We start from the raw sequence: 24,520 nt of genomic DNA, 5'->3' as shown, positions 1-24,520 counted from the left end.
TTATATTCGGCTATAGGATATGTAGCCTGTTTATATTGACACTTTGTGTCCTATTTTTGTATCCATGTTGACATTTATGTAGCACATGTGGTAGATGTTACTATCATTCACACTGATTGCTATACGATTGGTGGTGCACAGCTCTATGTCAATTTTAAATATGTGGCTATAATCTGTGGATATAGTATTTATAGATTTGCAGCTAATTTTAAAAATACAGACATTGGGATGTCTGTGTATTCCTACAACGGTTTGATCTGTCCAGCCCGTTTTCTGGCTAAGTATATTAGCGAATTAAATCTTGGTATGTTATCTCCCCAAAAATATACAATGATTAATCGCTTTGTTATATATACAAAAAATCTAGCCAAATAGCCACATATACACATTGACTTATGTAGAGCATTTTATAAGCTTGTATATCCTCCCATGACCCATGACTTGTTGTCCTCAGGCAGACTGTCAGTAACGATAGTTAGCCGCTACAAGGGGTTAATGGTCCGGAGAGGAGGTTAATAAAGGGAGGCGGTGTGCAGCGTGCTCATGCCCTCCGTAGAAGCCAGTCTGTTGGCGAAACATGTCAGGGCGTGAGCACGCGGACACCCCGACATCATCTTCCATCGGCTGCATGAGACACATCTCCACACCCTGCCGGCTGTAAGCTGAAGTTTGCGATACAGAGGCACGGAGCAGCGGGAGCGGAGCTGAGCGGTGAGGTCTCGATCAGCCTATTGACAATGTGATATGAGAGTTTTATTATTGATTTCTGTGAGTGCACTGATTGAGGGATTAGGGGGGGCATTTTAACAATAAATTCTGCATTGATATACTGCCCTATGAGCCCCTTTCTCGTTTGTGTATTTACTGCCTGATATATATACTGGAGTTGGATTGCTTGATATATGGTATATGGATTGGGGAGATTCTGTGCCAAAAAATCGTGGAGTGATCAGCATCTGGTGATTCAGGAGGATATCTAACGGCTCGTATTACTATAATATCTGGTGAGTGAGCAATACCTGAGGGGGACACGTGGTGTGGTGGAAGTTTTTTTCCTATATCTTCATCCGTGGATTTCACTCTCCTATGGACTTTGTCTCATTCACTAATGTGGACTCTGGTATAGGGTTCTCCAGCGCTGCTTATGTGTTGAATTTTTCTTATGCATTGACTTTATAGAGAATATACACATGATTTTTGTTAAATCAATTTCTTTACAAAAAATTTAGTGACTGAGGTACCCTGGCAGGTTTGAGGACAGTGTTACAGTGGTGAGGAGCTCCAGGATTTCTGTCTGTTATGAAAAAACTAACGTTGATTCTCACACTTGCACATACAATGAATGTTAATAGCTCAGCATTTGTGAGAACATGCCTGCTGGAACGGGGAATAGGGTAAGTAACAGAGCCTCTTCCTGTACCATTGAGAATAAATAATGAACATTTAATCCTTAAGTCTGGTAAACACTGGCCGAAAATCGGCTGTTCAACAGAAGCTGTTCTAATAACTAGCTCCTCTTCAAGGGACATGCTGGCAAACGAGCAATCCATTGGCACTTGTTCGATAGAGAAGCAAGGGAGATTCAACACATCTCTTGTGTTGGTATGGGGATCTGTCAATTTTTCTTTGTTCAACAGCTGGCAAAACTATAAAAAACTGTTAGTGTATACCCAGCTTTATAGTGTTGGAGAACCAGTTGCAAGGGTATTTTGTGTTCCAGCTTACACTTTTTCTGGAAGTATGGTTGCATCAGTCCTGCATCTAATTCATGAAAGCCTTGTGACAGTTTTTAATACGTCTCACGTGTGTGACAGATTCAGGTAGCTGTGCGCCACTTTCACTATGGCTAAGACAAATTCAAAACAAAGAACCAACATTTCAGACATACAGAAACTGGATGTAATTAAGTTCAACTCTATGTTGACATACAAAGACTGCTTTTCCGAACTAGCCAGGCCAGAGTTAGCAGCAGGTTTGCTGTGTGTATACTGTGGCCGCTATGTGTTTATACAGTGAGATAGGGGGCATTCTCACATACACATGTGGCGTTCGTTAAGCAGAGCATATTAGGATGTCAGAGGGAAAAACATGCATGCTCATAGTCCCGGCCAGCCTTTATGCAGGAGGAAATTGGGCAAAACAGAAGAGCCCACATGCAGACCCTATGGCGTGTGTAGGGAGCTTGCACAAAGAGGCTGGATCCACTGTTCCTGCAGCTCTTGACCCCAGTACTGCACAGATGCCCCTAGAACTCCAACAGGCCACTTACATTTCGAGTGTAAGTGTGGGTGCCCAAGACTCTGGCTTCTGCAGCTGTCATCTAAGTTGCTCAGAGCATAGCAGCAGAGCAGGGCATGTGTATTTGGGGAGGCTGAGAGCTGTGTGATACTACATGATTGAGGAAAGGGGCTTGCTCACTATGGTAGCCTTGTTGTGCTGGCCACTTAACATCTACAGGCTGGCATAGAAGCTTGGAAGGGCTTTTCCTACTCTCCACTAGTTTTTAAAAAGACTGTCACGTCTTTGTAAAAAAACATGAATATATTTCCAACAAGTACATGAATCTGTTGCAGGCACTGATATTTTTTGTGAAAATGTGAGACACACTTCTAAAGAATGTCTGAGCCAGCCTTTAGTCCAAGGACTATGTCCAACAGAAAAATAAATAAATACATTCAGACAACTTCAGAAAAGACATAAGCCTATCATACCTAACCCTTGTCTTCAGAAAAAGCAAACCTGGACAGGAGCACGTTCAGAGAAAAGATCAACCAGTCAACACTCAGAGGCTTAAGTTGAAAACTCCTAACCATTGACTTCAAAAAAGTGTGTCATGATAATAGGTCTGAGATCCCCCTGAGAGTGGCAAATGTGGTGTCATTCTGAGAATTCAGAATTATGCGACATTCTAACCTTGTTTAACTCATTAAAACAAAAAATCTTGTGTGTAGGAAATCTACAGATCATTACTACAGGCCAAGCAGTTTAAAATGAGTAAACGAGTCTCAGAGGATCTGTAAACTTCAAAGGACTTCTATCAACTCTCATAAATTGCCAATAATTCTAGCAGTAACATTACTTGGCAGGCCATTGATAACCAGAGTCCTTCTAATGAGGCCTATCATATATCATTACAGCATTACCATCCACCATGTTTACATCTGCCTAGTTTATAAAACCTAGCTAGGTATTTCTTAAGCAGCAGGTGAATAAATATTTTTGGCCTAGAACATGCAAAGCCTTGAGGATTTCTAAATTAAGACATTGTAAAGTTACCATGCCATATTTAGTGGTCCTATTTCCATTAGCAGAGCATGCTTATAGCAGGTAAAAGTTTACATTTACTTGCAAAATTATTTATATCTTGGCATTTCTCATTGCAGAGCCAAATTTAAACATTTCATAAATCCTGATATGCTAAAACGACACCAGAAATACAAATATATTTAAAATTTAGAGAACCCTAAAAAATTAGCAATTAAACATGAGTAGGTTATATGATACAGAAGGATCGTTGGTCACATTCCATCTTTTTGTGTAGGATAATTCCAAGTTTAGCCTTATTCAACTATTGAGAGCATAAGACAATAATATATGAGCTACCAGGTTGTGGTATGTGATGAACTATAAATCTGACACTGTGGCAGGGTCTGCATGAAATATCATAAAACATTTCAGCACTTCTACCTCCCACCCCTAAAGGATCGAAGGTCCACAGGGAGGTTTTTCAAGGATATGCGCTGGGCAGCCCCAGTTGAAGATGACCCAAGATTACCAGCAGTAGATAGTGGTAACTTGTATATTGACAAGGATTGCAGATAATAGGACCTCAGTTTTGCACAAACTGTGAAAATGTAGAAAGCTGACTCTCTTTATGGAAGGTTTACTGAGTGTTCCACAGTTAGGATGCCAGGCAAAAGGGCATGAGGGTGGACAAAAAGATCAGCTGTGACCAAGATCCAGAGCTGCTGGAGGACACTAAAAAGTCACATCCATACTAGGAAAGGAGACAGTAAGGGCTGATCTAAAATGCAGATTATTGTCTGCTAGGAAGTTATCAATGGTAATCATTCAGAAATTCCCTGACAGTCAAGAGGTCCCCTGGAAGAGGGTTAGGGCTTATAATAATCAACCAATGCAAGGGGTGCAATCATCCATGAAGGAAATGGACTCCTCTGCAGGAAGTGAGATTTCAAATGAGATAAAATATGGACTACTAGGTTGTGGTATGTGGTGAAATTAAAATCTGACTGCATTTATAAAATTGACATTGCGGCAGGATCTGCTGAAATATCATAAAACAGTTTAGGCACTCCTACCCCCCACCCTAAACCCTTGTAATGGGGCTCAGGGGAGATCTTAGTTGCACCCTTTAGAAGATTCCCCAAAAAACTGTTGCAACTACACCCTGATAACTCTCCTTTGCCACTAAAAAAATCAGCCAAGAATCAGCCAAGAATAATTTTTCTTGGGGGACAAGGACTCCGATACCTTGGATCAAATTTATGCTTCAATAAACTGAACTCTTCCAGAACCCAAAATACTTAGGTCTACAGGGAGGTTTTTCAAGGATATGTGCTGGGCAGCCCCATTTGAAGATGACCCACGATTACTAGCAGTAGATAGTGTTCATTTGCATCTTGACAAGGATTGCAGATGATAGGACTTCGACTTTGCACTGAGAAACTATGAAATTGTAGGAAGCTGACTCTCTTTATGGAAGGTCTCCTGAGCGTTTCACAATTAGGATGCCAGGAAAAGGCACTGGGGTGGGCATAAGGGCCGGCTGTGACCAGGGTCCAAAACTTCTGGAGGACACTAAAAAAGTCAGGTCCTTACTTGGAAAGGAAGCAGTAGGGGCTGATCCTTGTCAACTATGTAGGTCAAGAGGTCCCTTGGGAGAGGGTTAGGGTTTCAAGTAAGATACCATTCCCAAGGCAAGTCTCTCACCAGTTTATAAATCAGAGATCCCAGGGTGTGGGGAACCCAACAAATCTGAGAAAATACACAATGATGTGTAGTAGTACAGAGTGTTGTAGAAGAATAGTTGAAAGAGATGTCTGATTCAAGGGTCTAGAGCAGAGATCCTCAAACTACGGCCCTCCAGCTGTTGCGGAACTACACATCCCATGAGGCATTGTAAAACTCTGACAATCACAGACATGACTAGGCATGATGGGAATTGTAGTTCCTGAAAAACTGGAGGACCATAGTTTGAATACCCCTGGTCAAGAGTGTAAGCTACAGGGGGAAGCTTGAGCATAAAACTGCAAGGAGGTAAATTAACAAGGGACTCAATAGGATTAACAAATGGTTCACACTTGCAAAACTGGGAGCACATCTTCATGCAGAAAGCTAAGCAGATGGAGACAGAGAACTGCTGTGCCCAAGATCTTTGGTTTGAGTGGGAGTTAGACTTTGGTCACCTACAAGGTATTATTGCAGTAGTAGATGAATGTTAGGGTTCCTCTGCCCCATCCACAGATTTCCTGCGTAGAGGCAAACGCAAACTTCAACCACCTGTAGCACTGGGAATGACATTGTCAAGGGCAATTCCTAAAAGATGCATTCCCTTTAGGGGATGTGAATCAGATATTCCTTAGACATATTCTTGATGTACCAAGCATGTAGCCAATGTGTCTTATGCATATGAACAGATATCATCTCCATCCACAAAAGCTTAGATGCTTGTAAGAAGACATCTGAGCAGGACACTGGACATTTGTTCTAAAAGCTCCAGGGTTTGTCCTTGTGATGGAGGGATCCATAGTGACATGTTTCACAAATTAAGGTCTCCACCAACAAAGGACAGATATTCATTCCAGTTAATTGAAACAGAGCCCATAGTAGAGAGTAGGGATAGACTGATTATGCACTTTTCCCGATATATCGGAATCAGCCCCGGAGGTTACCAATATTTCGGAGTTAGAGGCATCACCCCAGTACCTGCGTCCATAGCTGACGGTCGGCTTTCTTGTAATGACAACTGATGTGACTAAGAAGCCGCTTGGCTGTCATTACAAGGAGCGGGAGGGGACTGGGAGACCCGGGCAACCAGCCTGCACAGCCCCCGAAGACCTGATCAAAGCCACATTCGGCTCTGATCGGGTCTCCATGCAAAAACCCGGAAGTGATGTCATGAGTGACATCACTTCTGGGTACTGTCTGGCGCCAGATTAAAAAAAAATGACAGCATTTAATACAGCCAAACTTGGCGTTTTGAATGCTTTTAAGTGCAGAGGAGGGGTTTGGGATCTTTTAGACCCCCAGATCCCTCCACAAAAGTACCTGTCAAAAAATAAAAAATAAAAATTATTTTTAAATGTACAAAAATATCTGCCAATATCAGCTGATACCAATATGCATTGGCCAAAATATTGGTATCGGTAACGAAAAACCGATATTGGTCGATCACTAGTAGAGAGTTCAACTGTCTGTAAGTGAAATCCTTCACGGTAAGAACACCGTCAGACCACTTAGCAGTAAATTCCCTTTCAAAGGAAAAATGCTCCTTCACATTGTTAGGAGAAGCCCATGTTTTCAGTTCTTGAAGAGGAAAGTTGAAAATATTGAATCTATTGGGAAGGTCTTTTTGGTAACATGGGTCAGGTACACTTAGAGATGGAGGACCAGTAGGATCAGAATTATACTCTGCTGTGAAAGGTGTCTAAGCGCACTTAGAGCTTATGCAGACGGATTGCTTCAATACCCCAGTGCACAAACCAGAAAAAAAAGAAAACAAGTTGACATAATTGGCCTTATAAACACAGGAGAGGACTCAGTAGTGGCTCTCTCCTCTCTCTCTTTCTCTCTCTCCTCACTGGACAAGGAGGTGGCAGTGGGAGCCATTGGATCCTGCTGCTGTCAATCACATATGTCAAGATTAGTGCACTAGAGACCAAGAGAATCAAGTCTCTCACTTTAGCAGCAGCTGAAAGAAACTTTGCACCCCAGCAGAGGAAAATATCAGTTATAGAGTCAGCACTAACTATAAATGTCTTTCACACACCAGTCTACAAAATGTCCTTCCATGGATTTTCGACATCTTATTATCCTATCGAAAGCATGGAATCCACACCATCTTCACTGATCCTGGTACTCCACTCAACAAGATGATTAATCTTGAAAAGAAAGAGGCACTTTCACATTGACTCACTGTAGCGCAGGTGTAGCGCAGGGTACTCACAGTTTTCATGTGCAGTTTTTCATAAACTTACATTGTGTCCTACGTTTTTGATGCATTTTCTGAAAGCACACTAAAAATGAGGGACATAATAGAAGTCTATGGGAAACCACAGGAAACGCACATGAAAACTGCGAGTACCCTGCAATACACCTGCACTGCGGCCAAAATGCAGCAGATGTGCAAGCGGAATACAATATAAAAAGAAAAAAATGTGCAAGCGGAATACAACATACAAAAAGAAGTGCAGTTACCATTATCAATAATACAGTAATTAAAACCCACATATCTTTTCTTATATATACCCACATAAACCCACATATATTTATATTACATAAAAAAAGCACCATGCAAAGGTAATTTACATGTACAATTTCTGTACCTCACGGAGTTCAGAGGAGCTCATATGAAGCAACTAAAGAGCCTCCTCCCTGTTATTTCTCCTTCCCTCACACACACTACATCATCTCCCTCGGGGAAATGCGTGCCAGCCAGTGTCTCCTGAGCCCCACAGCTCACACATCCCAGCAAGCTCTTCGTACCCCCGAACTGCCCATAGCAACCGATGACATCATCAGTCGGCAAGACACGGTCGGGAGGCCCGCATATTTTCAGAGTGCCTGTTGCAGGGGGAAGTGAGCTTTAGACAGTGGACTGGCACCGCTGTAACAATGAAGTGGCCAGCAGTGTTATATCAGATAGCTGCCTAAGTTGGGATCATTTTGCCACAGCACACCTAGGGACTCTTCATGACACACCAGGGTGCTGCGGCACACTGGTAAAGAAACCCTGCTCCATGGATATGCCTCCCCAGACCATCACTGACCCATCACCAAACTGGTCATACTGAACGATGTTACAGGCAACATGATGCTCTTAACGGCTGCTCTCATCTGTGAAAAGCACAGGGCTCCAGTGGCAGACCTACCAATTCTGGTGTTCAATGGCAAATGCCATTCAAGCTCCATGGTTCTGGACAGTGAGCACAGGGCCCATTAGAGGAGGTCGGGCCCTCAGGCCACCCCTCATGAAGTCGGTTTCTGATTGTTTGGATAGAGACATTCACACCAGTGGCCTGCTGGAGGTCATTTTGTAGGGCTCTGGCAGTGCTCATCTTGTTCCTCCTTGCACAAAGAAGCAGATACAGGCCCTGTTGATGGCTAAGAACCTTCTACAGCCCTGTCCAGCTCTCCTAGAGTAACTGCCTGTCTCCTAGGAATCTCCTTCATGCTCCTGAAGCTGTGCTGCGAAACACTTTACCCTATCAAAACAGATATTTGTACATGGGAGTCAAACTCAACTTTATCATGGACTGTATCAGCATTATGGTTGCCATCAAAGGGCCAGTTGTATCTGTAAGACCATATACATTTATTCAGGGCTTTTTTTTCTCAGAAAGTAATTGCAGATCCCCAGCCAGATCCCACTACCCCCTCCCCCCCCCCAAGTTTCATTGAACTACATCAAATGGTGGGTGTAGCCAACAGTGGGGGGATCCTAAATAAAGTAAAAAAGAAAATACCAGGAGTGCATTATGTGCTGGGTTCAGGGATGTGCTATGTACAAAGTGCAGAGTTCAGGTGTGCCCTATGCACAGAGTGCAGAGTTCAGGGGTGTCTTATGCACAGGGGTGCACTACGTACAGAGTGCACAGCTCAGGGGTGCGCTGTGTACAGACTGCAGGGTTGATGAGTGCACTACATACAGAGTGCAGGGTTTAGGGGTGTTCTATGCACAGCATGCACAATTATCCTCTCTTTCACAGGATGTCCACACCTCACTTCCACCACTTCTTAGCTCTGACCTCTGCACCGCTCTCCCCTATTCCCTACCTCTGCACACATCTCCCTCCACAGCCCTCTTCTTTCTTCTCCACTACCCCCAAAAGCTTTCTCACATCTCACCTATCTGGCCCATCTTTAGAACCTCCTGGAAGTGTAGGCAGCTCCGCCTCTCTCATTTGCAGGGAGATCATTGGCTGGCATCTGTGAACCTGAGCACATATGGGGTTTACAGTGCTGCTTACCATGTGGTTCCCCATTCCACACTGCACCTGCATCTGCTGCTTCCTTGTTCCCGCTGTGAGTGCAGGGCAGGCAGGTATCTGTGTGGAGCAAATGCCAAAGGCCCTGGGTGCAATGGCCACATGAAATGGCCTGGCGGGCTGGATTACCCCCGCGCGCCATGTGTTTGACAGAGAAAATCCTCCTAACCTGAGAGAAGTGATGATTAGAGGACATCAGAAAAGAATTGTAGAAAGTTACAGATCAGGAGGTAGGAAAGGGTTACAAAATGTCTAAAGACTTGGAATTTCATTAGTCTATAGTCAGGCATATAGTTTACAAAAGAAAGAAATTCACTAACTTTCCAATCCAAATGTCAAACTATCTATATGTAAAACTCAAAAGAATCTGGGTCATGTGAAATGACAGTGATCAGAATAAGAAGTAAATTAACTGAGTGGCTCAAACAGAATTCATTCCTTATTTTACAATGGCCATGTGAGAGTCCCAAGCAGAATCTCATCGCAATGCTGAGGATATGAATCTAAAGTAGGCCATTGAAACAAGACATCCTAAAAGAGTAAATAGTGTCTTTTATTTGATATAATTGTATTTAGCTGTCATTATTATTACTTGAATGAAGACTTGAATTCTTTATTTTTACGCTGTTTTCTTAGCATAGAAACAGTCTGCTTTTGGCACTGATCCTAGCACAGTAAGATCTGAAGATGTTGACCTAGCGTTAGCAGTTACGATAGTGTAAAGTTAGGGGCCAGAGGTTAGGGACCACAGACATGAAATGTGAACAAAACACATCCTTCTATACTGTGTACTTGTTTCTATCCAAAGCACTGAATGTGATTCTGTTGCCTCATTCCTCTCTTATCTGCATGAGTAATTTCTGACAGCTTTTCCCAAGATAATTGGTGACTGGGAGGAGAGCTTCAGCACAGCTGTGCATGTTCCCATGTACTGTGAGTAGAGGGTGTGTCCCTTCTCTACAATCAGAATTATCTTCACTGAGCTCTGCAGTGTGACACTTCAGGTCCCTCCCTCTGTTTTTCTGAGCTAAGAAATTATGTGTAAAATGTGTGTTTTGGACGGTTGTAGAGAACAGAGGGCTGCCAATAAACAGGTACAACGTATGTAGGAGGATTTTATTTTTATCTCTGTGTATCATCTGAGGCTGGTCCTTAATGTTCCAACATGACTAGGCACTAGTGCACAAAGCAAGGTCCATAAAGACATGGATGAGCGAGTTTGGGGTGGAGGAACCTAACTGGCCTGCACAGAGTCCTGACCTCAAGCTGAAAGAACACCTTTGGGATGAATTAGACCAGAGACTGTAAGCCAGGCACTCTCGTCCAACATCAGTGCCTGACCTCACAAATATGTTTCTGGAAGAATGGTCAAACATTCCCATAGACAGACACCTAAACCTTGTGGACAGCCTTCCCAGAAGAGTTAAAGCTGTTAACCACTTAAGCCCCGGAAGATTTTACCCCTTCCTGACCAGGGGGTATTTTGCGATTCGGCACTGCGTGACTTTAAGGACAATTGCGCGGTCGTGCGACACTGTACCTAAACAAATTTGACGTCCTTTTTTTCCTACAAATAGAGCTTTCTTTTGGTGGTATTTGATCACCTGTGCGATTTTTTGATCATGCGCTATAATCAAAAAAGAGTGACAATTTTGCAAAAATAACAATATTTTTCACATTTTTTTATATGAAATTCCCCCCCAAAAAAAATGTAAAAATCAAAATTTTTTAAAATTTTTGCCCAATTTGTTTTCTGCTACCTATGTTTGGTAAAAAAAATCACAATAAGCGTATTTTGATTGGCTTGCGCAAAAGTTATTGCGTTTACTAACTAAGGGAAAGATTTTTGTCATTTTTGTTGTTTTTTTTTTTAACGAGTAATGGCGGCGATCTGCGATTTTTTTTGCAGCGCTGCGACATTGCGGCGGACAGATCGGACCCTTGACTGACATTTTTTACACTTTTGGGGGTACCAGTGACATTACTACAGTAATCAGTGCTATAAATATGCACTGTTACTGTAAAAATGACACTGGCAAGGAAGGGGTTAACTTTATTGGAGAGGAAGGGGTTAAGTGTGTCCCAAGGGGGGTGATTCTAACTGTGCAGGGATGTGGCTGTGTGTGTAACAGCACAGATCAACGGTCCTACATAGCAGGACCGTTAGATCAGTGCTTTTACACAGGGAAGAATGACAGGCGGCTTTGTTTACATTAGCCGCCTGCCTTTCTCCCTTCACAGCAGACGATCGGGAGTGACCGGCAGACATCGGGTCCGCCGGTCACATGCACGGAGGTGTCCGTGAACAAGCCAAGGCGGGAGCGCGCCTCCGGTGGCGCGCGCTGGCCCGCTATTGGCTCCCAGGCTAGTGACGTACATCACTTTGCCTGGCTGGGGCTGACCGCCGCAGTATATGTACTTGCGGCGGTCGGCAACCGGTTAACGCTGCAAAAAGGTGGACCAGCTCAATATTGAACCCTACGGACTAATAATAGAATACCATTAAAGTTTAAGTGCATGTAAAGGCAGGTGTCCCCATGCTTTTAAAATAGTCAGAAAGGTAGGAACAGGGAGCTCTGGGGAAATGAACTGAAGCTCTGGGGGAAAGGAGGGTGGAGGGGAGATAAAAACAAAAGGCTGGTGGTCCTAAGGTATGCACTTTAGCAGCACTCCAAGGTGCTTGTCCTGATATGTCTGTCTGACCTGGCAACAAATAAAGAACCCCGACAAGCATTCATCCAACTGTGGTATGCGGCTATTTTATTTCTCGTTATACCTATTAAGAAGAAGGAGCCAATAGGTCACTCTCAAATGCATCCCACCCACTTCTGACATCACTGTCAGGTCCTGCGTTTAACACTGGTTCTCACAGTAGCGATCGCTCTTCCAACTTCCACCTTCCATGATTTTCTCTTGCTGGATGGCCCAAGATCATCCATCAGTGCTGCAGCCTGATACAGAGACACCATGTATGGACAGAACCCTCTTGACTCCCGCTGGATGTCTCCTGGATACTGCTGAAACTCAGTGACTTTTATTATACAGTTGAGCCTTGTAAGTGTTTTATCTCCTTGAGGCAATAAATACCTGTTTATACTGCACTTAGAAGCACCTTCTGCAGTTCCCTTTTGTGCCAATACTTTTGACAATACAGTGTATGTTGGCTGAAATTGCTGGCCACATTCTGAAAATATTTACCTTTCTGTCGCTATTTTGCGTGTGTCAGAGAAAAAGTCTGATTTTTTTTATTTTTTATCTCTATATTTATTTTTGGTCACGGACTCAGAAAGCACTGAAGCCAAATGATCAGAATGACAGGTGGTCAACTAGTATTTTCATACTACATATTTCTCCCATGCTAGCTTAATGCACAAAGAGAAACTCTGCTGTACCTTAAAAGGGCAAAGCAACATTCAGACAGGTGACTACAAGAGTTATGTACTGATACAGCAAGTGAGCTTAGGCTGAAAAGGCCTGTGTGTGGATATTAAAAAAACTGTAAATGGTGGGTCCAGTCTTATTGTAAATCATGTGCATTGTCCTAATGCTTTGCTGGTCCAACAAAGTTCATCATATTGATTATGTTTGTTGTTCATGACCACAATTAGTAATACATACTGTGATGCGTATGACATAGCCTATCAAGCCACCAATTATACTAAATTTCATATTTGCATTTCTATTGGTAAAGACGGATCACTGTACTTTATTTTTTTCAAACCTATCCTAGTTATTTGCTATCATTAAGTCAGAATACAAACCCTTAAGCACAACCCATGGCCACGCTATAGGACACATTACTTCTGAATATCTATCTGGCTTCCAGATTAGCCAATTGGAATTTAGGCAAACCATGGGCAAGATTTCACTGACCAAGCCCAGGTAATTGTAAAGGTACTAAGAGAAATATGGAGGCTGTGATTGCTGAACTAGTTATCTAGCTCTCTCTGGCTTAAGTGCTTTCTTAGTCATCTACCAGAACAAGAATGCAACAGGTGAAGTCAAAACTCTCGATCTGAATATTTAATCTGGTATAGAAAGTAAAGATGTAATTAAGCCAATTATCTAACACAACCGGTACCTCATGACATGGATGACTTGAGATTTTAGCTGAGTAAGGATTGGAGCTAGTACAATTTTGAACACTCTTGGTGAAGAGGACAGCCCAGTTGGCAGGGAGACAAATTGAAAGTGTTGGTTTCCCACATAAAAGCACAACATTGGTGTGCAGGAAAATTGGGAATGTAAAAATATACATCTTGGATGTTCGCTGTTGCCAGAAATTCTCCTAACCTGAGAGAAGTAATGATGGATGGGAAAAGCAGATATCCGTTTAGGGATTTTAGGTCCAAAGTGGGGCGATTGCTTCCATTCAGTTTTGGAAGCATGAATCGGTTTGGGTAAAACCTTTTAAACCTTCCCTCTGCAGGAGCTGGGATTACTACTCCTTGTATCTGAAGTTGACTCAGGGCAGCTCACACGTCTACCTGACTTTGAAGTGAAGCTGGCAGATTGGAGGTTAGATATTAAGGAGGGGACAGGGATAGAAAATGTATTTTGTAGCCCCTGGAAAAGACAAATTGGATCCAGAGCTCCAGGATGCTTCTGCTCTATATTGGTGCAAATGCTAACAGATATCCCTGCACTCTAGAGAGTTAAAGCACCCTTATTGTGAAGAGGGCTTCTGGGTAGATTTGGAGGGTTTTGGAGTTCAAGATTTGTTTCCACTTTTAATCTAAGGGAGGATACCTTGGTGGAAGGAAAGGCCCCATTTCTATGGAAAGCGGAAGTAGACAAATTAGTAATAGGCTTAGATAATTTTTTCTGTCTTAGAAGAGAAGTTCACCCCAGTATCTTCCTTAAAAAATGTATCAAGGGATTCACCAAACAGACATTTACTATCAAAAGACAAGTAAAAAAATATACCTTTTGCAAGCAGATTCAGCAGACCAAGCCTGCAGAGCATTGTCATCCTAGAGACCTGGCAAAGTACATTCTTTTGGGAATCAACACATAATTGCAAGCCAAGGGTATGAGCTACAATTGTTCCAGAAGAACAGGGTCATCAATTACAGGATTGTGTTCTCTTCATTTGTCCAGTCCATTAAACAAAAGTCAATAAACATAGCCACAATGGTCGCTTGTAAAGCAGGACCAATAAGAGCAAAGGTTGCTTTCAATTGGGTTTTTAAGAGTCTATCAACAGAACATTTTTTACCTTAATACATTTCCTACATTAATGTAAAAAATGTTCCAGTAGTAGTAGTGCCCATTCACCCCCCTTATACTTGCCTGATTCTTATCTTGATCCAGCGATGTGCCCATCTGCTGTGGTGCTGATCTCCCTCTCTCTTAGGACACAAGACACAGAGGCAGAAGCCCTTGGCTCCTGCTGTTGTCAACCAAATTCCAAGATGAGGGAGTGGGGTTGGGCCAAGCTGCACTGTGTATGTCCATGGATCACATCTAAGCAGTAAAGCAGAATGAGAAAGACCCACCAATATTTAAAAAGGTAAACATTATAAAAACATTACATACTGCTAATGTAGTGGGGAATAACTCACTAAAGCAGATAACACCCCACAGGTAAAAGTAGGACATGGTCATAAATACAGAAAAACCTTGTCTTACCTTATCAGTGCTGCAGATTCCCAGAGGGAACCAAACCTCACTCACCGCAATTGGCCTTCCCCTGAAGTTATCTTTAGGGTCAGGGTGTCATAGTAATGGACCACAGCACTTGACCTATATATCACCCTGTGGCTAATGTCACTAAATGCACCATGTGACAAGATGAGTGCCAAATGCAGGTTCCAGTGCCCAAAGCAAACATTACAGGCCATCCCTGCTGCTGTGGGGTATGGGTATGGTTTTCAACATGTTCATCGAGGGTAACCGATCTGAAAACTGCTTGGGAGCCCTGAGGCAATGAGCAGTTAGGTCTTGATAGAGTTGGCATTTGAAGTAGTGAAGAAAAAAATAATGGTTTAGATACTTAACCATAGCAGAAGAGGTCCATCACATAAGGACACTAGGACACCTAAGGACACTAGCAACAAACAAAGTTCCACGGAGTTGGTGGGGTTGGTTTATTCTCCCTGGAGAAGAGACGCCTGAGGGGGGCATGATAGCAATTTTTAAATATCTCAATGGGGATCTCAGCTTAGAAAAAAAGCTGTTCAGTCGAAGGGATTGCATGAGGACTCGAGGGCATACAATGCGATTAGAGGAGAAGCGTTTTAACCTCAGGCAACGTGGGGGGTTCTTTACTGTTAGGGCTACAAGATTGTGGAATTCTCTACCACAAGAGGTGGTTTCTGCGGGAAGTATGGTGGCTTTCAAAAGACTCTTAGACGTACATCTCAAGGATCAGAACATTCAGGGCTATGTGAGATGATTACGGCCACACACACCTACACAGGTTGAACTGGATGGACTATTGTCTTTATTCAACCTCACCTACTATGTAACTATGTAACTATATATGAGAGGTGTTCTCAGGTGTTCCCAGCAAAACTTTTGCCAATCACCTGAAGATAGAGGCGTATAACTCATGGTCTACAAGTGGAAAACCTGTGTCCTGTACTGCATGATTAAGATAAACATTTAAATTTCTATGTTGATGTTCCAGTGTTACCTTAACTTTCTGTCTAGTAACATGTTGTCAGCAGTATGGAAAGTAAATCTCTGTAAAACGGAGCCCTGGATAACAGTAAAAACACAGTGGGGGGTTCTAACCTCTAAATTTAAGTTAGACATATATTTTAGGAATTGCAATTGTGAAAAATACCTGTGAAAAACATAGAAAGCCTATTAAAACACCTACCTAGCCAATAAAAAAAACTATGCTAATACTAGAATTCCAAATACTGTAGCTATACAAAGATTGGTGTGTAGTAAAATGTTATATAATATTTTGGTAATATTCACAGTTTGCTGACTGTGCACTTCCATTTTTATTTGGTGATGCTCGATCAGCCTTAAACTGTCAATTTTCCTTATTTGTATCCCATGAATGTGGGACTTATTACCATTTTCCTGAGCTTTGCTGAATTTATGCAGATCAGCCACTTATGTCTCTTTGTTTGACTAACGCCTGCTTCATAATTACCTTGCAAACAAAGAACAGCATTTTAAAAAAAAATGCAGAGCAAAACAACAACATCAATTTCTCTAAAGACACATGCACTGAAGAGCCAGGGAGGACCTTGCTGCTTTGTAATAAATACATTAATAGTGTCACTTTGCTGTGAGACAGGTGGTAGCGCAGTCACTGCAGATATGTTATAATGGCATGTGACAGATAAAAGCTATTTTCACTGTGCTGACATAAGTACAGTGCCATAGTGCAAACAAAGGAACTTAACACCTATTTCATGATGTCAAGCCAGGGTGTAGATTGCATGCATCTCGAAACCCTGGCTGATGATGACAGGTAACATGCGACTCTGGCATTAAACAGGTCAAGTGGTCATATTTCTGTAAGTGAGTTTATGGGGATAAGCCATCCTGTGTAGAATTCTACTGTGGTCACACAATTCTAACAGAAAATAGAAAATCAATTACCTAAAGACAATCTAATCAGTGACTGCATCTGTATACCTTTATCACATAAAAAAGGTTATCCAATTAATGAAACAAGCACAAAAAAATCACATTCTATTTTTCTACCAAGATGATGTTGCAATAGGAGAGTTGTGAAAAAGAACACGTATGTTACACATGGCAAAGATAAAATATGTAACAATATTTATGAGCATTCTGAAAAACTATTTCACAACACAGTGGACTTGATGAACAGTCATTTCAGCTCTGGCACACTACGCACTGTATTTCATAATCAGCTCTTAACCACTTCAGCTCCGGAAGGTTATTCTCTTTTAACCACTGCAGCTTGGGAAGAATTACCCCCAGGTCATTTATTGCGACATGGCATTGCGTTATTTTAACTGATAACTGCAAAACTGTACCCAAATAAAATGTATGTCCTTTTTCTCCCACAAAGAGCTTTCTTTTGGTGGTATTTGTTCACCTCTATGGGTTTTTTTGTTGTTGCGCTATAAACAAAAAAACACCAACAATTTTGAAACAGAAACAAAAAACAATAGTTTTTACTTTCTGCTATAAAACATATCCAATAAAAAAAAATGTCAAAAAAAAAATCAAGTTTCTACATCAATTTAAACCAAAATGTATTCTGCTACATATTTTTGGTAAAAGAAAAATCCCAATAAGCATATATTGATTGGTTTGCACAAAAGTTATAGCATCCAAAAACTATGGGAGATATTTATGGAATTTGTATTTATTTATGTTTACTAGTATTGACGCCAATCAGTGACTAAGTGTCCTTTCGCACGGCCCGCATCCGCCAACGGAGCTGTTCTGCTCAGCGGGGGATCAATCCTCCGATCCCCGCTGAGCAGGCGGATTACAGCTCTGTCTGTGTGCAGAGACTGAGCTGTCAGATCCCTGCTGTCCTCTATGGGGAAATCGGATGAGAACGGACCGCATTTCCGCTCTCATCCAATCCCATCTGATCCGATTCGCTGGACGGATGGAAAATAGGGTTTCCATCAATCCGGATTTCACGGATAGGATCAGAAGCGGATAGCAGCGGGTGTCAGCGGAGATGTCTCCGCTGACATCCGCTGCCCCATAGGGATGCATGGAGCATCCGATCAGGTCCGCCTGAAAAACTGACAGGCGAATCTGATCGGATTGTTTGTATGAAAGGACCCTTATAGTGTGACTGCGATATTGCGGTGGACAAATTGGACACCTAATTGACACTTTTTTGTAAACCAGTGACACTTAAACCGCATTCACATTGATCCGACTTGGACCGCGACTTGTCAGCCTTCCATTGTGTAGTACAGGAGCCGTTCTAATAGGAGCGACACAAGTCTCTCTGACTTAGAAAAAGGGTCCTGTACTACTTCGGGGCGACCTGGAGGCGACTTGCATAGACATTCATTTTATGAAGTCCATGCAAGTCGTGCCGAAGTCGTGCTGCACGCGACTTCACAGGTCGCCCCCTAAGTCAGAGCGACCTAGTGTGAACCGGCACTTATACAGTGATCAGTGCCAGAAAATATGCACTGTCACTGTACTAATGACACTAGCAGGGAAGGGGTTAACATTTAGGGAGATTACGGGGTTAAATGTGTGGCCAATATGTGTTACTGTGTACTGTGTGAGGTATTTTTACTAAGCAATGTGCTGTTTTTTTCTTCCTGCTTAGCACATTGCTGCTGTAAGAAGAGAGCCCTCTGTTTGTTTACCTACACAGGGCTCTCTTCGGTAATTTCCAGAGCCGATCATCGGCTGCCGGCGATCAATCAGTGGCTGGCGGCAACCACTGATTGGTTCATGCTGCAGAAATTTGCAGCACAGCCGGGCCAGCGGGAGCGCGCTCCCTACTAGTTACATGATCCAGCAAAGCTTTGCTTCCTCATGTCAGAGCTTCCATCAAGGAGAACAGTAAGCAGTACAACAGTGGCATCACCAAATATTACTATAAATCTTCTTCCAGCAGTCAGTCCCATAAATATTACACTGCAGACTTAAAGCTATAAGGCTGTAGGCACAACGGTGCCCTGACACAAACATATACCAGGAATCCTAGTTTTTTTTTCAGGGGAAATTCAAGGCAAAAGGTTAATTTTTCCAGGGTATTATTAGATACAAGTAACATTTGTAGAGGCACCCTACAGCATAGCAGATCTTCACTTTTTGAGTTAATTTCCACATTATTGTAGCTATTGAACACTGTATTATATGGATGTTGAATGCCTACTGGGTATAGCTATACAGACTAGATAGTGTACATGTTTAATACGTAGAGCTACAAATCTGTTGCACTGTACTTCAATGGTAAAACTATTATCCAACTGAAACATTATATAAAAATTTTATTTAAAAGTAGGTCTCCATATTTTTTGATTTTAAAGTAAGTACAGTATATTACTAACTTTAATGTTTTACTATATGCCAGTGTGAGTCGCCAACAGGCTGGAGGTCTTCAGACTTAACGCCGCCAGTCAACAGTCACACACAGGCTGATCAAACTGACTTATAAATATAAATTGCAGACTTTGGATTGTCATAAAATTTTAAATAGCATATGCAGAATAAAAGAGAATTAATTGAAATGGAATGAAAAGGGTATATAGCATGGGTGTGGTACAGCTGTGTCCCTGAGATATTAACATGCCAGCACTCTTTTTGGCATAAAATCACATTTTGCTGATGTCCTGACCTATACAGGTTGCCTTCCATATGCTAATTTTCTGTTCTTTAACTGAAAGTTGATCCAAACCCAATCACTAAAATCCCATATAGGTTTTAAGATTTTACTTATTGCTATTATTACTGTAATTTTGAAAGTTCTTTCAATCTCTTTAAATCTGCAGTTTTCATTAAAAGAATACCTGATGATCCTGCCATATTCTTGTCCAAACACTTCAGTAACTCCCAACTTTTGGATAATTTACAAACACATTTGGAATACAATATTAAAAAAACCTCATTTGACACTGACCTTTCCACTGAGTACTGTGACACCTAAGGAGCCTAATCAATGTATACACACCACATAATATATACACATAGAACAGGTGCGCTATCAGAAAATAATTAAATAAGTGCTAAAAAAAAAATCAATGGGAGCAATCCAAAAGTTCAAAATTAATTATACAGTATATAAAGTGCACTGCCAACTGAATGATATGATAAGTGCTGAAAATCGAATGTATGTGACCAATCCAAAAGTCCAATATAAATTGCAAGTGGAAGCAATAAAGAAAAAAATAAAGAAATACATAAAAGGCTATCTACCAAATATTAGTGAAATGTGCAGGTTCCCAGGTTCACCCACAGAAGTGTGAATGATGGTGTAGGAATCACTCCAAGTAATCTTGTGCCCTCCACCACAACTGAGCAGCTTACCAGATGCTATGGATCTCCAGTGACAGAGATCAATCGAGCATGTGCCATAACAAGCACCCCTAGATACCCTGTGGTTGTCCTCAACCAACAATCAAGCTGAGCAGCTCCAAGTTGACAAACCCAAGCAGGCTGTTTGTATCAACCACATTGGAGGAAGAAAACAGAGGCTGATCTAATGTGAAAACTGCTAGGCATATATTTATTAAAAACACAGACAGGTAGTTACATAATAGAAGCAAATCATATGGGCAGAAACACAGATGCCTCACCGCTAAGCCTCTTCGGCAGGCGTACAACGTTACAAGCAGGGCTTGAGTCCCACAGGAACGCATTAGAACGGCATTCCTTAACTTTTTCCACAGCAGGAACGCTGTTATCATTAGCAGCCTTGTCCTGGTGCCCTCAAACAGAATCCCGGTGCCACCTTCTGCTCTAGGATGGCAGGTCAGTAAGCCCAGATTCCGGGTTCCCGGCCCACCATCCCCGAGCATCAGTGTGAAGGAACTGAAGAAACTGAGCAGGCACTAGAGGAAGCAGTGATACCAAATGTACTGTGCCTGCTCTCTACTGCAGATGCATGCTTCCTCCAGTGCGGCTCCTGTCACACTGATGGTCAGGAACCAGCCAACAGCACCCACCAGCAGTACCCGCCAGCAATACAAGCCAGCAATCCCAGCCAGCAGTACCCACCAGCAGTACCAGCCAGCAATACAAGCCAGCAGTACCAACAAGCAGTACCCACCAGCAATACGAGCCAGCAGTACCAGCAAGCAGTACCCACCAGCAATACAAGCTAGCAGTACCCGTCAGCAATACAAGCTAGCAGTACCCACCAGTAGTACCCACCATCAATACAAGCCAGCAGTCCCAGCCAGCAGTACCAGCCAGCAGTACACACCAGCAGTTCCAGCCAGCAATACAAGCTAGCAGTACCCACCAGCAATACAAGCCAGTAGTACCCACCAGCAATACAAGATAGCAGTACCCACCAGTAGTACCTGCCAGCAGTACAAGCAAGCAGTACCAGTCAGCAGTACCCACCAGCAGTACCAGTCAGCAGTACCCACCAGCAATACAAGCCAGCAGTACCCACCAGCAGTACCAGCCAGCAGTACCCACCGACAGCACCTACCAACAGTACCCACCAGCAGTACCCACCAACAGTACCAGCCAGCAGTACCAGCCAGCAGTACCCAATAACAGTACCCCCCCAGCAGTACCCAATAGCAGTACCAGCCAGCAGTACCCACCAACAGTACCCACCAGCCGTACCCACCAGCAGTACCAACCAGCAGTACCAGCCAGCAGTACCCATCAACAGTACCCGCCAGCAGTACAAGCCAATAGTACCCACATGCAATTCCCACCAGCAGTACCAACCAGCAGTACCCACTAGCAATACCAGCCAGCAGTACCCACCAGCAGTACCCACCAGCAGTACCAGTCAGCAGTACTTACCAGCAGTATCCGCCATCAATTTCCCTGCCAGCAGCACCAGCCAGCAGTACCCACCAGCAGTACCAGCCAGCAGTTCCCCCACCAGCAACATACACACTTTTATTTTTGAGTTGGGGGGATCTTGGGTGAGTTCCCCCACTTTTTTTTCCCAGGACTTGACCTCTGGTTACAAGTTCAAGCCCCTCCCAGCGCATTTCACGTCAGAGTGCATCGTCAGGGGAATGGGAGCAGTGAACCAGTTACACCATATTAAAAATATATAAACTCATCCATCCACGTGACCTGGCATGTGCAATTCCAGAATATACAGATCATCAAAAAGACGGCATCGGCCCCAGGCCAAACACAAGAGATCAAACTAAGACAACTGACTTGCCTTAACACTCAAACTAAAGGACACTTTATTGCTATCAATGTAATATCAAACATGGCTTCCAGGTGGAGACCAAGCAATAGAGGTCCAAGGAAGACAAGTCAGACTATACATCAGTAATGGTGCCATCTTGTGCATTAAAAAAGAGGTCAAAGAATAACTGGATCCACTGACGCTATCATGTGTAAAAAAATAATTTGAAACTAAAAACACGTTATTCTAAAAATCTGTTTATCTATACACACCAAATAGCCCAAGCCCCATATCCCCCACAGTACAGATCACTCCCAACTGTCCCAATTCCCCACCAAGTACTGATTCCCCCCCACAGCCCTAAATCCCCCTCAGCACAGACCCACCCATCCCCCCAGCCCACCTCCTCAGTACAAATCTCTTCAGTCCACATGCCCCTGAAACCTTTCCCTCAGTGAAGCCCTCTTCTCAGTACAGACGTCAAGTACAGACCACCACCTCAGTGCAGACCAACTTCCTGCTCGCCATTATAGACCCCATCACCCTGAAAGTAACTCAGCAGATGCCAGATACCTCATATGAAGTGGCAGAGAGAAGACTAGAGCTGAGGAGGAGCCTCTCACAACTTCCCATATGCATGATCTGAAGACGGGATTTGCATATAAAAGCCACTATATGAATGCACTTTGGACACAATGTACAGAGCCCTTGTTGGATAAAGCCCTTGTACATGACACGCAAGACAGTATTGCACAATCTGGGTCTGTTGGAAGGTATGCACATTGTTATGAAGTGACAACTGTCCATCAGCTGTGTACCTGCTTTGTCACTCTCCTACATTTGCCTTTAAACATTGCCTACTAACACACATTGTGTAGGTCTACCTACCGATGACACTTTCTGGAAGCTGGTCCAGAGCAATTATTTCCAGCTGATGCTGGTGAGAGTTCATGTTCACAGGAGGTGTGTGAAAAAGTTTGGAAGAGATCATGAGCACCAAGATGCAAAAAAAAGAATGAAAAAGATGAATGCAGTATTTTATTGAAACAAGTCTGTTTTTTTAATCATATGCAGTACTTTACCTAAATAAAATTCCTCCAGTTAGGGTTCAGATCTTCTTTATCAATGTGATAGCCCCTCAGTAGCTAAATGATCAGGATGGAATGATTATTACTGTCTATATATTGGGATAATTCTGCGGAAATCTAATGCTAAGCCATGCAATTACCATCAGATTTGTTAGCCTGCTGTGAGTTCCATCTTAGTTGGTCATTGGTTTTCCTATCATGCTAGACTTACAACTCTGCTGTTAAATATGAGGCAGTGGCTGTTTACAGCCTGAAAATGGAAGAGGTGGTGCCCTCCAAGTAAAAAACTTTGCAACAGATTCACAAATATTTGCTCTAGAAAACTGTATACATTGAGGTAAAAAGCCAAATATGCTGGAAAATTGATTTAGGGTTTTCATACACTTAAGTCGAAATCCAAGGTGAAGGAAAATACATTGAAATAATAAAATTAACCCTAGATTTTGAAAGCATATACACACGTTAGTACAGTTGTAAAATGAGGGCTCACAGAAGTCAACACCTTAGCATGTGGGAACTGTTTGAAGGCTTTCCCCTGGTTAACCCTCCTGTCATCACAATTACAACACCAAAGGAGTCAGAACTATAATCTCCACCTGGTGACAGCGGAGGAAATTTAATGTTAGCCATTTTTCCATGGTATCGCTGGCAAGACGATACTGGGGTTTGGCTCTTGGGAACACTGCAGGACAAATTATAAAAGTAGTATATTATCTCTAAAAGAGACGTGCGGGATTCCAAAATAACAAACATATTTACTAACCTAGATAGCTGCAGCATCGATCTGAGCTGCATCAGTCCCCCGCCAGCTCTACAGCGAGGACTGGGTGATCAAGGTCCATTCTGAGCACAGAGCAGTGACTGTCAGTCACCTCTCTGTGCTCTGCCCCTCCAGCACTTACTGGAGCATTGGACTGTGGAGGGAGCAGGAGCGGCTGGCTCAGGCTCTCAGTGGCGAGCTGAGAGGTTGAGCAAGCTGATGGCCAGCCATCTTTGTGGATCCTGCCATTATTTTCAGGATGCCTGCAGAGCCTGGACCGGCAATGAGATGTCAGCTGACAGTAGGCTTTAGCCCCCTGTCAGCTGATTCTGGGTCACAGGAGTACAAACAAATTGCACATGCCAAAAGAGCGTTGGCCATACTTCACGGATAATTGTTATTTTGAAATTTCACCTTAAAATATTTTGGGAAATGTTTTGGTTTAATATCATGGAGCAGATTTTTGATACCATACTGGTCCTAAAAACATGTAAAAACATATGTTCAAATACACTGACTGTTTCTAGACGAACTTGATATTTTTTTTGGTACTGAGTCAAAAGTATTGACAATAAATTATGAGAATGATACATTCCAAACCTGTAGGTGCAGCATTATATCCAGTCAAGCAGTATACTGTATTCATGAAATTCCCTGAACCAAAACAGAATAAATAGCATAAATGATAATA

The 24,520-nt window shown here is 42.7% G+C and overlaps 1 protein-coding gene across 1 annotated transcript in view; it reads right to left on the bottom strand.

The window, feature by feature from the left end:
• Nucleotides 1–24,520, bottom strand: part of TSPAN4 (tetraspanin 4) — a 334,076-nt gene that overhangs the window by 69,112 nt on the left and 240,444 nt on the right. The window lies entirely within an intron of this gene.

The sequence above is a fragment of the Pelophylax lessonae genome (genome assembly GCF_965119305.1).
Source record: "Pelophylax lessonae genome assembly, chromosome: 10".
Lineage (NCBI taxonomy): Eukaryota > Metazoa > Chordata > Amphibia > Anura > Ranidae > Pelophylax > Pelophylax lessonae.
The sequence above is the reverse complement of the archived record's forward strand: the minus strand, read 5'-3'. Positions and strand labels throughout refer to the sequence as shown.